This window comes from Cetorhinus maximus, chromosome 15, assembly GCF_964194155.1.
Source record: "Cetorhinus maximus chromosome 15, sCetMax3.hap1.1, whole genome shotgun sequence".
Taxonomy (NCBI): Eukaryota; Metazoa; Chordata; class Chondrichthyes; order Lamniformes; family Cetorhinidae; genus Cetorhinus; species Cetorhinus maximus.
This window is the reverse complement of record NC_135893.1, coordinates 12,793,979-12,807,308: the sequence shown is the minus strand read 5'-3', so window position 1 is coordinate 12,807,308 and position 13,330 is coordinate 12,793,979. Positions and strand designations below refer to the sequence as shown.

At 39.7% G+C, this 13,330-nt stretch overlaps 1 long non-coding RNA gene across 1 annotated transcript in view; it reads left to right on the top strand.

The window, feature by feature from the left end:
- LOC144690412 (uncharacterized) overlaps window positions 1-6,186 on the top strand; it is a 38,721-nt gene extending 32,535 nt beyond the window's left edge. Inside the window, exon 3 of the long non-coding RNA XR_013578885.1 lies at window positions 6,050-6,186. This is a non-coding gene — a long non-coding RNA (uncharacterized LOC144690412). The remainder of the gene's footprint in view (window positions 1-6,049) is intronic.
- Window positions 6,187-13,330: the final 7,144 nt, after the last annotated feature.

Sequence of the window (13,330 nt, the reverse complement as noted above, 5' to 3'; positions counted from 1 at the left end):
CTCAGATGTATCCGTGGCATTTCTTGTTGGGCCAAAGCCATCAACTCAGAGGTCCTGAACTATGCTAATTCCATCAGCAGACACTCATTATTAAGCCAGCTTTGTCACTGATGGCTTGGCCACATTCCTGAGAGAGATGACACTGCATACCAATGACCTTCTGTACGGTGAAATGGCCATTGGGTCACAACCTGTTGGATGTCCATACCTCTGCTACAAGTATACCTGCAAGCGAGATATAAAGATGGTGGACATTATGATCCCAGCCGATGTTAAAACTGGACAAGCCTAATCCCAGGGTGGAACCTGGCTTGTTAGATTCTAACTTATATTGTTTGTTTAGGTCTGAGGAGAGCGGCTACTAAACAGAGTCACAGGAGTCAGCTGATGAACAAAAGAATAAAACATTTATTAAGCAAGAAAATATTAATTACATATTACATTACTCCTCCATCCACAACTATACCGTTACATGTATATGCAGATTTGTAAGGGTAACACAAGTTACAAAAGCTATCTTATACTCAAATGTTCACAGTAAGCACACGGTCCATGTAAACCAATAGGCAGACACACCACACTCTGAAATCAAGTGACAGATACCACTCCAAACAGATGCTATGGATCTCTCCTCAAATCCCCCCCGCGCCCCCCACCCCCCCAACCCCCACAAACGGATACTTGTCATGCCGTGAGCCAATCAGTCTCCATCTTTCACACGAGGGTTTCCAATCTCCACTCTCCAAGAACCCACTTTGAAATCGTCTCCCAAACTGAAGTTTTCTCTCAACCTCCTTCCGCAAGGGTCCACCTCCAGGGTTTTGAACTCACCTTGCAATGTTCCTCTCCCCTGGGTGGTCACGTGCATTCAAGCTTTCCTCCACGCACTCTCTCTCACTGACTTAGCCATCAACAGTACACCACTGCTTCACATGCCCACAGCAAAGAGTTACAGACCTTTAGTTGTCTCCTTGGAACTTCTGACTTCCCACAAGCCTATATCACTTAAATCTGCTATCTGTAGCTTTCTCCCTTTAAGCTTGAAGCTTGGAGCCTTCCTCTGCTCCTCACTTCACTTCACTTAACAGGACCTTTCTCCAGGTTCCTGTCCTTCCTTGGGCTAAAGGTCTTCTTGGGACTTTCTCATGTTCCACTCCCCTGGATTTGGGGACTTTCTTCTATATTTTCTTTGGGGAAATCTGCATCTGCTGACAGCTGCTTCTAACTGAACTCAAACTGCTTCTTCTTGGTTTTTTGGTCTGTGTGTATGGGTGTGGGTGTGTCCTGCCTCTCTGGACCCTGGTTGCTAGGCAACAGCACAGTTTTTCCTACTCATGCATTTGCTTTAACTCCTCCCCAAGACCCTTAAAGCTCATTAGAAATGCAGGTATGCAAACAACTTTAGACCTGCTGTCTCCCTCAAAAATGAAACCAAATCCCAGGTTTCACCTTTTAAAGTGAAACTAAAACTCAACTTGACCTTTTCTTAACACACAAATACAGAAATAGAAATCATACTTAAACTTTAAAGCTAAAACTCATTCCTAACACCCACAAATACAAATATGACTTACTTTAATTGTCTCTATTTCCTAACAATATTGACACAACTGGGAGACAGTCACTGATTGCTGGGACCTCTAGAGGCTGAATGTTTGGAGGGGCATTGGAAGGGATGAGGAGAAACTAAGGTCAGTTGGCTGAGAAGGCGGCCCAGAGAAAACAGACCAGCAAATCCTACACTTTCTCAGCCCACTGCTTTCATCTATAGCAAATGTGGCAGAGACTGCCATGCCAGAGCCAGGTGATGTTTAACAGAGTTGACCACCAAGGTGCAAATCATTGCCTCATGAGACGGAAGGCTGCCAGAAGCGTTAGAAGGCTATTTTCTGGGGCTGCTGGACCTGTTTTTCTAAGACAGTGACGTCCATCCCATGCCACACTTTGAAGTCACTGGCACAAGGATCCTCCACTAGGTTGTTACTTTACCATGGTGGACCTTTGAAACGGTACAGGCTTCCCTCCAAATTCCCAAGGTTACGGATACAATTTGGTGCTTTGTGCACCGATTGATCATTCATGAACGTTTGTGAAAGGGAGTATATTATGAATGTGATAGCATGACACTTGCTTGCATTTGTAGCCAGGGTTTTTGTGGTGAGGCCTGTTCTGGCCAATGATGTCCTGGTATTGGGCTATCAAGTAGTAACACAAGTTTGGAAGACTCAGTCCATCTTCTTCTTTGGGGAATTGTAGCTATCTTAGGTGTAATCACAGCCACTATTTTGTTAAGGGAAAGATGCAATAGGCTTTTAAAGATCCTGGGGCGGATGAGTCAAAATGCAGAGTGGCAACATCTAGTCTGTGGATTGTGCAGCACCTTCATCATGGTGGTACTTGCTTGCCACGCCTTTGAAGCTGTTCTACCTATTTAGTTTGCTGGAAGGGGGCAAGATTTTTCCTGTAAAGGTTTCAACATATTCTTAACTAGCATGTTTCGATATCATAACCGTCTTTCTCCAGCCAAAGATATAGTCATCTTCTACTTCCGTGGGAATCTCCTGAGCAAGAGATGCCCTCTGTTTTGAATCATTGAGCTTGTAGCATGATAACTGGCTGATTGTTCCGATGGTCTGGAATATGCTGAAGGCTGAGGTGGTAGGTTAGTGATGTATGGTAGAGAGTAACATTTTGATTAACTGTCTTGATGAAGAGTTACTATTTGCATCACTTGGACATGCACAAAAGATGCAAATACCATGTTAATATAAGCAAACACCCTTTTAAGAAAAAAAAACAAGTAATTTAAGCTCTAATGAACTGGGGATCTTGTTCTTATTCTCAACTCACAAATTAATGCCAAGAAGTAGAGGAGTTTGACATATGAGCTTGACCATTGTTGAAAGGCATTGATTTACCAAGTTCCCACTATGGTTCCTGGTCCTAGAAAGACAGCAGATGGCATCATAACTGCAACAACATAGAGGACATGGGGTTGCAGTATGTGAAATGAACATATGTAGTATGTAGTAGTTAACTTGTTTTCTTACCTCCACCACTGAAGGTAGGAGGAGGTAATGTTTTTGCCCCGTTTGTTAGTCTGTTTGTCTGTAAATGATGTATCTCAAAAACTAATGGGCGGATTTCAACGAAACTTGGTACACAAGGTATGGCTGACTGACTAGTTTTTGGTGAAGATGTGGATCTGGATCCTAGAGTTTTTTTAAACGATCTGTTAACATTGGAAGAATGGGTGAATTGTCTTTTTTTTAAAGAATGCTGTGGGTTGCTTTATTTAGAATGTTGTTAATTGTTTTAGAACGTTATGGATTGTCTCAGCTGCTGTGATGAAATTTGTTACAGCTATCAAAATATGAGCAGAGTTTTCAGAACATGGTGTTGGTTGTGGATTGACCTGAAGCCACCTCAGTGAAATGGAAGCTCTTCAACTTTGTTACACAGCATCAACCAGACAAGGAAAAATCTCAAGGAAGAGCTGCATAATTGTAATAACATTGAATTAACACAGTATGGCGGAGGTATGTGCTCTACTGAGTGCCCTTGGCACTTGTATGATTATGGGCAGAATTTTACAGCCCCGTCATGGCGGGGGTGGGGCCGGAAAATGTGGCAAGCCATTCAAAAGTCCCTTGACTTCAGCGGGACCAGAAAATCCCGCTGGCGGGAGGGGCCGTAAAATTTCGCCCTATGTTTTTGTTTCTGAAGCAGATGAAGGAAAAAAAAAAATTCAAAATTAAAGCTAATTCTGAGCAACCTACATTCTATTGATGATACCAGAATTTCGAGGTTATACTTACTTGGAAAGGTTGACATGCTGGGGCTCTTTTCTCTGGGAAAGAGAAGGCTGAGGGGTTACCTTTTGGAGGTCTTTAAGATTATCAGAGATTTGATAAGGTAGACGTAGAGAAAATTATTCAATTTGTGGGGAGTCCAAAATTAAGATTGTCACTAATAAATCCAATATGGAATTCAGAAGAATCATCTTTACGCAAAGCATAGTAAGAATGTGGAATGCATTAACACCAAGAGTATTTGAGATGAATAGCATAGATGCATTTAAGGGAACCTAGGTATGCACACAAGGGAGAAAGGAATACAGGGATATGCTAATAGGGTTAGATGAAGTGAAGTGGGAGGAGGTCCATGTGGAATATAAATGACAGCATAGACCAGTTGGACTAAATAACCTGTCCTTTTGTTGTATGCTGTGTAACTCTACGTAACAATGTGATATAAATCGATCCAATTTCACATTATGTCCTGTATTCCAAAGAGGCTGAAATATGTCTGATCCCAGTAGGTGATATTTTCGGCATCCCTCGCAATTACCTAAAACAGGCATATGTTAATGAGGGGCCTAACACCTGTTTTAGGACCTCACTAAAACTGGGTTGCTCTGAGTGGAGCAGGACAATTTGGTAAGTCGGTAATAGATGGTAAGCAGTGACCATACTCCAGCAAAAGTCATAAAGTTCAGGAGAGTGGGCAAAAAGTTGGAATGAAAAACTATAGAAAGTTTCTATTTTAAAATTGACACATTGATCCTCTGTCAGCAGGTCATTGGATTTCAAAACAAGGTGATAACGAGCACTGGTTTTGTACATAGAGACTGACACAGGTGCCTTTTTATGTGGGTTTAATTAAATAAATGCAAAGAGAGGCTGGGTACACCAGACACTATGGTGTAATCTGAGAGAATAATAAGTATCGTTTGGTGATACAGATATTACTTCATTGAATAATGATAGTTGATGGTTACTTAAGTGCTAATTTACTTCCCACCAGAATATTATATGTAGCACACCATTATAAAGGGCATAAAATATTGAATTAAAAATTAGTGTGTGCTAATTTTTTCTATTTTAATTGACATGATGTTCACCAACTTTCCAAGCTATAAACCTAAGAAGGATTGAAAGAAATGATACAGATCTGAGGTACAGTATTGGCTTTAGGCACAATCTGGCCACAAATTGTGCTCAGAATTGCACTGATTTTCAGAAGTGAAGTTATGGGTTAATTTTCTGCTCAAACTTATTTGCCTAATCATAAATGTAAAATTATTCATAAGCCAGTGTAATCAGGCAATAACAAACATTATTGTTTATTTCTTTCCCCTTGCATTAGAAAATATTCCTTGATGTATTTAAGTGTGGTAAGCCATTGCAGTTTTATTACTACAACTGAAATTTGGTTTATCACAAAAAGTAAATGTTTTTAATAAGTGTTTAATCCCCCAACTGTGAATAACCTGATTTTAAATAATTGTAAATGACTTTTAAAAAATGATTCTGAACTATTTAACGGTTTCATTGGTTTACACTAGTCAGTTTCATAGTAAATTAAAGATTTTTTAACATGTGAAATCTTATAAAAGTGCCTACTACTGCCTTTCTGTCTTTAAAAAAAAGCTTAATTTGAAGAGCCTGTTTGAAAGGCTGTGAACAGATGCAAATCATAGAAACAAGCCATGCTCATTAATTCAGTCTGGGGTAAAGTTTTGTGGGCAAGGCCAGCTTCCAGCCTGATGTCTTTTAAACCAGCATAAAAGACTGCAGAAATAAAAACAAAATGCTGGAAAAACCCTCTGAAGAAGAATCATATGGACTCAAAACGTTAACTCTGTTTCTCTCTCCACAGATGCTGTCAGACCTGCTGAGTTTTTCCAGCATTTTCTGTGTTTATTTCAGATTTCCAGCATCTGCAGTATTTTGCTCTTATAAAAGACTGCAGAAACTTGACTTGCTTGGGATGTAACTTGCGCCTGAAATTCCTCAACCTTTTATGCTGGTTTGGCCAATTCTGGGTGAATTGTGCTAATTTAGTGGAAACTCTAACACTTTCATTTAAGATATGCGTATTTGTAATATTCTTCATGACTTTGATCTGAAATTAGGTGCTCTGGAACAGAAGCATTGAGATTATTAATGCATTTATCATTGTTACTGGGATTTGAGAAAAATATAATTTTTGACAATTGATGTGCAGAGTGGAATCAAAGTAATGTTTGAAACTATATCTCTCTTAGGTTGTTACCAATGGAGACCTTGTGTGCAAGCAGCCAAACCTCATTCCAGACCTCATCTTTGTTGGAATTATCTAAATCCTTCTTCCAGATGATCCAACATATTACAGATATGGTCATTGCTAGAAATAAAGTTTATTCCTCAGAAGCTAATTCTGTCTGGACTTATTTCTTACCAAATAAACTATTCAAAGAGAAAGAGGAATGTTAAAACAATCAAAAACCTTTCAGGGTGACATGGTAGCATACCATTAGAAATAACATAAAGCATTGAATTAGAAAAGGTCACTTAGATTCTCAAGTTTTCTCAGAAACAATTTGTTCTTGGGATTCACTTCACTCCATTTGCCTTTTTGCTCAGATCTTTGTTACAGCCTACATTTGAATGTGCCACTTTAAGTACCATAGAATAGGAAAAGGTGACTAGTCCATCTCACTTCAGAAATTAACTTCTCCTACCCTCTTTTTCTTTTTTCATGGGATGTGGGCATGAGCGGCAAGGCCAGCATTTGTTGCCCAGCCCTAATAAGTAATTTCAGAGGGCAGTTAAGAATCAACCACACTGCTGTGGGTCTAAAGTCACATGTAGACCAGACCAGGTAAGGATGGTTTCATGGTCACTATTACTGAGACTAACTTTATATTCCAGATTTATTGACTGAATTCAAATTCCACAAGCTATCATGGTGGGATTTGAATCTATGTCCACAGAGCATTAGCCTGGATCTCTGAATTACTAGTCCAGCAACATTACTACTACACCACCATCTCATGCTATCCTATTGTAGATTGACACTTTAGTGCAACACTGTTGGAGGTGCTACCTTTTAAAAGAAACATTAACCAAGGACCCATTTGCCTTAGACAGATGGAAAAGTTCCCATGGTAATATTGGAAGAGTAGGGTGTCCTTCTGATCTCCTAGACAACATCAATCCCACCAAAAATGGATCCTTTACCTCACTGCTATTTGTGGGCTCTTGCTGTGCAAAAATTTGACTGGTGCTTTTCCTTTAATGCAACCTTGATGGCACTTTAAAAGTCCTTCATTGACTATGAAATGCTTTGGAATGTCCAGGTAACATGAAAGGTGTTAAATAAATGCAAATACTTTCCTGTTTTCCCAGAAATGCATCTAATGTCCTAGTAAACAGTTCGCTTAGATGCCCTTCCCTTATCACAAGACTATTACCCTTGCCATGGAAAAATCTTCTGCTTGGCATTCCTCTTTTACACCAGCTTTAGCATAGTGAAAAATGTGCCTGGGTTGGCTTTGTCAATCCCATTAATAATGTTGAATTTATTGACCTGCTAATTTTTTTGTATACTTAAACATCTCTAGTTATTTTTAGCATTCAAAATGCCTGGGCTACCATAACCCAGGCATTTTGAATGCTAGCATTGGAACAATGTGTGGTTTTCTTTCAATAATTCCTTCTGCTCAATATATGAAGGTTTTTTTGGATTAATCTTAACAACATTTATGGAGGAGATATAAGCCTTATTTTAACCATCCCTGGCCCCAAACATTGTAGAAATTAAATGCAGGCAATTAAAAGTTAAAAAGGAAATTTATGTCAGATACTGTGGACTCAGTACTGCAAAAAGCCTAGAGGAGTATAAAAAGTGAAATTGAAAAGGAAATTAGGAAAGCAAACTGAAGCTATAAAAATAGGCAAGTAAAATCGAGGAAAACCCAAAGATGTTTTATAAATACATAAAGAGCAAAAGGATAGCTAAGGAAAGAGTAGGGCCCAGTAGAGACCAAAAGGTAATGTGTGTGTGGAGGTAGCAGATGTGGACATGGTTCTTGAAGAACACTTTGCATCCATCTTCACCAAAGAGGAGATGATAGAGACATTGGCCAGAATTTTCCAGCCCCTCACACCAGCGGGATCTTCCAGTCCCGCTGATGTGGAAGGAGATTTCAAGGCTCGCCGGCCCTGATGCGGGGAGCTGGAAAATTTTGGCCATTGAATTGAGGACTGCAAAATATTGGATGGGATAAACATATGGAGAGAGGAAATATTAAGGGGTTTAGCATTTTTGAAAGTAGATAAATTGCTAGATCTGGATGAAATGTATCCCAGGCTGTGAAGAAAAGCAAGGGAGGAAAATGATGGATGGTTCTGACCATCATTTCTCTGGCTACATGCATCAGGCCAGAACACTAGAGGACTGCTAAGATTATACAGTTGTTTAAAAAGAGAGAGCAGGATAGCCTAACTAACTAACTTCAGGCCTGTCAGCTTAGTTTTGTGATGGGAAAATTATTGGAGGAAAGTATAAGGACAGAATTCATCATCATTAATCCTCCACCCTCACCTCCAAGAACTCAAAGAGCTGATGGACTTTGTTCTCACTAAGATTGAAACCATTCAATCAGCTGTCTCTGCCACTTTTTTCCCTTCCCTTGGCCCACCAGTCCAAACCTCCTCAAAAGTTCACCCCTGCCCTCGCCATGAACTTGCATCATCTAGTTTCTTTCCCATCTCTCCTCATGCCCCATCCAAACTCATCTTGTTTATGAAACTCATCTCCTTCTCCCCTCAATCATATTTTCATTAAACTGCTGACCACCCAGCTTCCCTTGCTGATTACAATGTTAGTTGATATTTTTAACAGTTCTCTCTCTTCAGGTACTGGTCCACTGCCATTCAAAGCTGCCATTATCACCACTGTCCTCAAAAAACAATCCTTGATATCACTGTCCTCACAAGCTTACTGCCACATCACCAACCTCCCTTTCCTCTTTAAAGTACTTGAACGTGTTGTCAGCTCTCAAATACATACTCTTATTTCTTTGCACTGCATGTTTAAATCCTTCCAATCAGTTTCCACAACTGGCAGAGTACCAAAATGGTATCAAAGTCACAAATGATACCCTATATGACTATGATAAAGGTAAACTATTCCTCCTCATCCTTCTTGATCTTTCTTCAACCTTTGACATGATTTCCCACACCATCCTCCTACAACACCTCTCCATTGTTACAGCTTCATCCAGCTGGGTGGAACTGCACTCGCCTGCTTCACTCTTATCTAACTAATCATGGCCAGAGAAATACTTGCAATGGCTTTTTTTCTGCTCCAGCATCATTACCTCTGTTGATACCAAAGATCTATCCTTAACCCTTATTTCTCATTTGCATGCTGCCCCTTGGTGACATATCCACAACTACAGCATCAGTTTCCACATAGACTCAAGTGCCACACAGCTCTACCTCATTGTCTCCTCTTATGACTCCTCCACTGTCCCTCAATTATCAGTCTGCTTGTCTGATTCCAGTGCTGGATGATCAATAATGTTTCCCAATTAGATTTTTGGATGAGTGAAACCATTATTCTTGGTTCCCGCTACAAGTTGTTCCTTAACCATTGAATCCATCCCTCTCTCTAGCAACTGTCTGAGTCTGAGCCAGACTATTTGCAACTTTGGTCTTATATATGTCTCCTAGATAAGTTTTCAACCACACACCCGCACCATTACTAGGAATTCCTATTTCCACTTCTGTAACATGCCCGACTCCAGACCTGCCTCAGCTCGTCTGCTGCTAAAACTCTCATGCATGCCTTTATTGCTTCTGGACTTGACTATGCCAATGCACTCCTTCTACCCTCTGTAAACATTAGGTCATCCAAAACTCTCCTACCTGTGTCCTGACTTACACCAAAGTCCCATTCATCCGTCTCTGTACTAATTGATCTACACTGACCCTCAGTTAAGCAATGCCTTGATTTTAAAATTCTCATTCTTGTTTTCAAACACCTTCATAGTCTTGCCACCACCCCCATCTGTGCAATCTCCTCCAGATCCACAACTCTCCAAGATATCTGTGCTCCACAAATTCTTGCATCTTGAGCATCCCCGATTTTAAATGTTCCACTATTGGTGGCTGTGCTTTCAGCTGCAAAGTCCTTTATGTCCTGGAATTTTCTTGGTCTCTCCTCCTTTAAGGTTCTCCTGAAAATCTACTTCTTTGATCAAGCTTTTGGTTATCTGCCCGAATATCTTATGTGACTCGGTGTCAAATTTTGCTTTGTAACATTTCTGTGAAGCTTTGGGATATTTTATTATATTAAAGTTGTTGCTGTTGTTTAATTCAGGACAGTCAGTGTGGATTTGTTAAGGGAAAGCTTATAACTTGAGTGAATCTTTTGAGGAGGTTACAAGGAAGATCACTAAGGATAGTGTGTTTGGTGTAGTCTACATAGATTTTAGTAGGCCTTTTGACAAGGTCACACATGGCAGACTGGCCAGCAAAGTAAAAGCCAATGTAATCCAAGGGAAAGTGGCAAGTTGGATTTAAAAGTGGCACAGTGGCAAGAAGCAATGTGAAAGGGATCCAAAAGTGGCTCAGTGGCAAGAAGCAATGTGAAAGGATCGACAGGTGTTATTGTGACTATTTTTGATCAGGTTCCACAGGGCTCAGTACTAGGTCCCCCTGCTTTTTGAGATATATATCACTGATTTAGACTTAAATTCAGAGGACATGATTAAGAAGTTTGCAGATGTTACAAAAATTGGTTGTGTGGTTGTTGTTGAGGAAGAAAGATATATGCTTCAAGATGATATCAATGGACTGCTTTGGGCGGCAAAGTGGCAAATGGAATATATTCCAGAGAAATGTGAGATGATGCATTTGGGGAGGGAATATAAGGCAAGAAATACACAATAACTGGTAGTATACTGAGGAGTGTGGAGGAACAGAGGGACCACAGATCCCTGGAGGTAGCAGGACAGGTAGATAAGATGGTTAAGAATGCATTCGGAACAGCTTCCATTATTAGACAAGGGATAGAATATAAAAGCAGGTAAGCTCTGCTAGAATTATATACAACACTAGTTAGGCCACGGCTAGAGTACTGCATATAGTCCTGGTCCCCACTTTATAAGAATTTATTGGCTGAAAGGTTGGGAGAGGAAGAAACCCTTATCACATTTAAAAAGTACTCGGATATGCACTTGAAGCACCACAACATACGAGGCTATGGACCAAGAGCTGGAAAACAGGATTAGGCTGGCTAGCTTTTTTTCAGATGGAATAAATAAGATGGTTGAATGGCCTCCTTTTGTGCTGTTAATTTCTATGATTCTAAAATGGACTTACCAACTCCTTTCCCCCACACCTGCCCATCTTGTCAACTGTAATTTTAAATTTCAAGTGGCAAGAACACCTGTCACAAGCCATCAGGGTACTCTTTAAATTTGCAGATTGGGATGCGATGATACCAGTGAGGCCCAATCTGCCATTTTAACCTGAGTCTTGGGCAAATGTGCAGTGATGGGTTCCAGCCAGGTAAAACCTGCCAAAAACAGCAGCCATTGTCAGAGACATTCAGCAAGGTAAGTTTTACTTTTTTTTGTTTTATTGTGGGTCCCTTGAGGAAACCTTGAGCCATCTTGCCATGATCTTCCCTCCTTTCTTGATAGGAATTCACCTACTGGAACTTAAATGAGACACATTTGACCCACATCAACTTGTCTGGGTTGAACTCCAAGTTCAACTCTCACTCCAGAGACCTGAATACATAATTCAAGCTGACACTTTGGTATGATACTGAAGGAGTGTTGCATGGTTGGAGTTGCCATCTTTCAGATGAAATGATAAACCCCATTTGCCCTCTCAGATGGATGTAAAAGATCCCATGACACTATTCAAAGATGAGAAAGGGAGTTCTGATCAATATTTATTCCTCACTATTAATAGATTACCTGGCCATAATCTAATTGCCATATGGGACCTTGCTGTGCACAAGTTGGCTGCTGTATTTTCTACATTATAACAATGGCTACATTTCAAAAGTACTTAATTGGCTATGAAGTGCTCTGGGAGGTCCTGAGGTCATAAAAGGTGCCATATAAATGCAGTTTCTTTTTTTATCCATCTGTTTTTCCAAATTATTTTGTTGCCTCCATCACTCTACCAGGAAATCCATTCCACAAGTCCTAAATTTGGCCTTCTCTAGTTTGAATCTGTGTTCCCTAGCCCATCTGTTATGATTTAACTTGAAGTAGAATTTAAATTTTAAAAATCTATTAGTATATTACTAGTTGATCTTCCATTGAATGGAGTCAAAACTTAACATATTCTGCAGGTGAAGTGAGGTTAGAGCACAGGGGATGTTTGAAAAACATACAGATATACATTATTAAATATATACATATATTTTACATATATATATATTATGTAAAGTTGTAAACTTGAGTAATGCTGAAAAAAGAGACATGCTGCCTAAGCTTTTCATCTTGCACTCATCAGGACAGATCGCAAGATTACCAACAGTAAAGGGAACAAAAATTTATACTGCATGAGAAGACAGTGCTGATTGGTTGGCAAGCTAGAAGCCACATATATTCACACAGAGGGCCCTGTACTTTGCAGATAGAAGGAGCATATCTGCTCATTGTGCCTTTTTAAACTAAACAATAGCTTGGGGTTCAGCCATTCCATGGTCATTCCCCATGGCAATGCCTTGGCCAATCAGAGTTGACCTGCCTGGTTTGAATTTATACAATAGCTTGGCAGTTAACTGTTCCATGCTGCATTCTCCATGGCAATGCCTCTACCAATCACAGTCCACTTGCCAACCAATCAGAACTCTCTTTTCATGCAGTATAAATTGTTGTTCCCTTTACTGTTGGTAATCTTGTGATCTGTCCTTGCGATCTGAATGCAAGACAAAAAGCTGAGACAGTGTCTCTTTTTTCAGCAATATAAAGTTATACGTTTTGTTCTATTTGATAAATATCAAATTAAAATATATTATCTAATTAAAAATCATTTTTGGAAGCAGAGAATTACATTTGTTTGGAGTAAAGGAGTTCCTCCACAGTACAGGTTTAAGAGCCTCGAGGTGTAAGATTGAAGTGCTACAATGCCACCACTATTGGAAGATTGTAATTGCAGGTTTACATAGACAGTTTTCACTATAAATGTAGACAAAGGAATTTAGAATGGGAATAAGTTGACACAGAAATGTTACCAAAACATAACAGGAAGTAAAGTTTTGTACAAAAAATGTGTACATGGATTTAAGCTTTTTAATAACTCATTGTGTGTGTATACATATATATATATATATATACACACACACACATCTACTTGGGCTTTTGGAGTGTATTGTCACAATTTAACAGCAGAGTTAAAGCCATAGCACCCCACAACCGAAACTACTCAGAAATATTAGTTCCAGTGGTTTATTTTTCATTCAACATTTAAAAACCATGGCCGATTAAAGCATCTGCTATTCTTAGCGATAGTTGTTATTCATACAGGAGTTC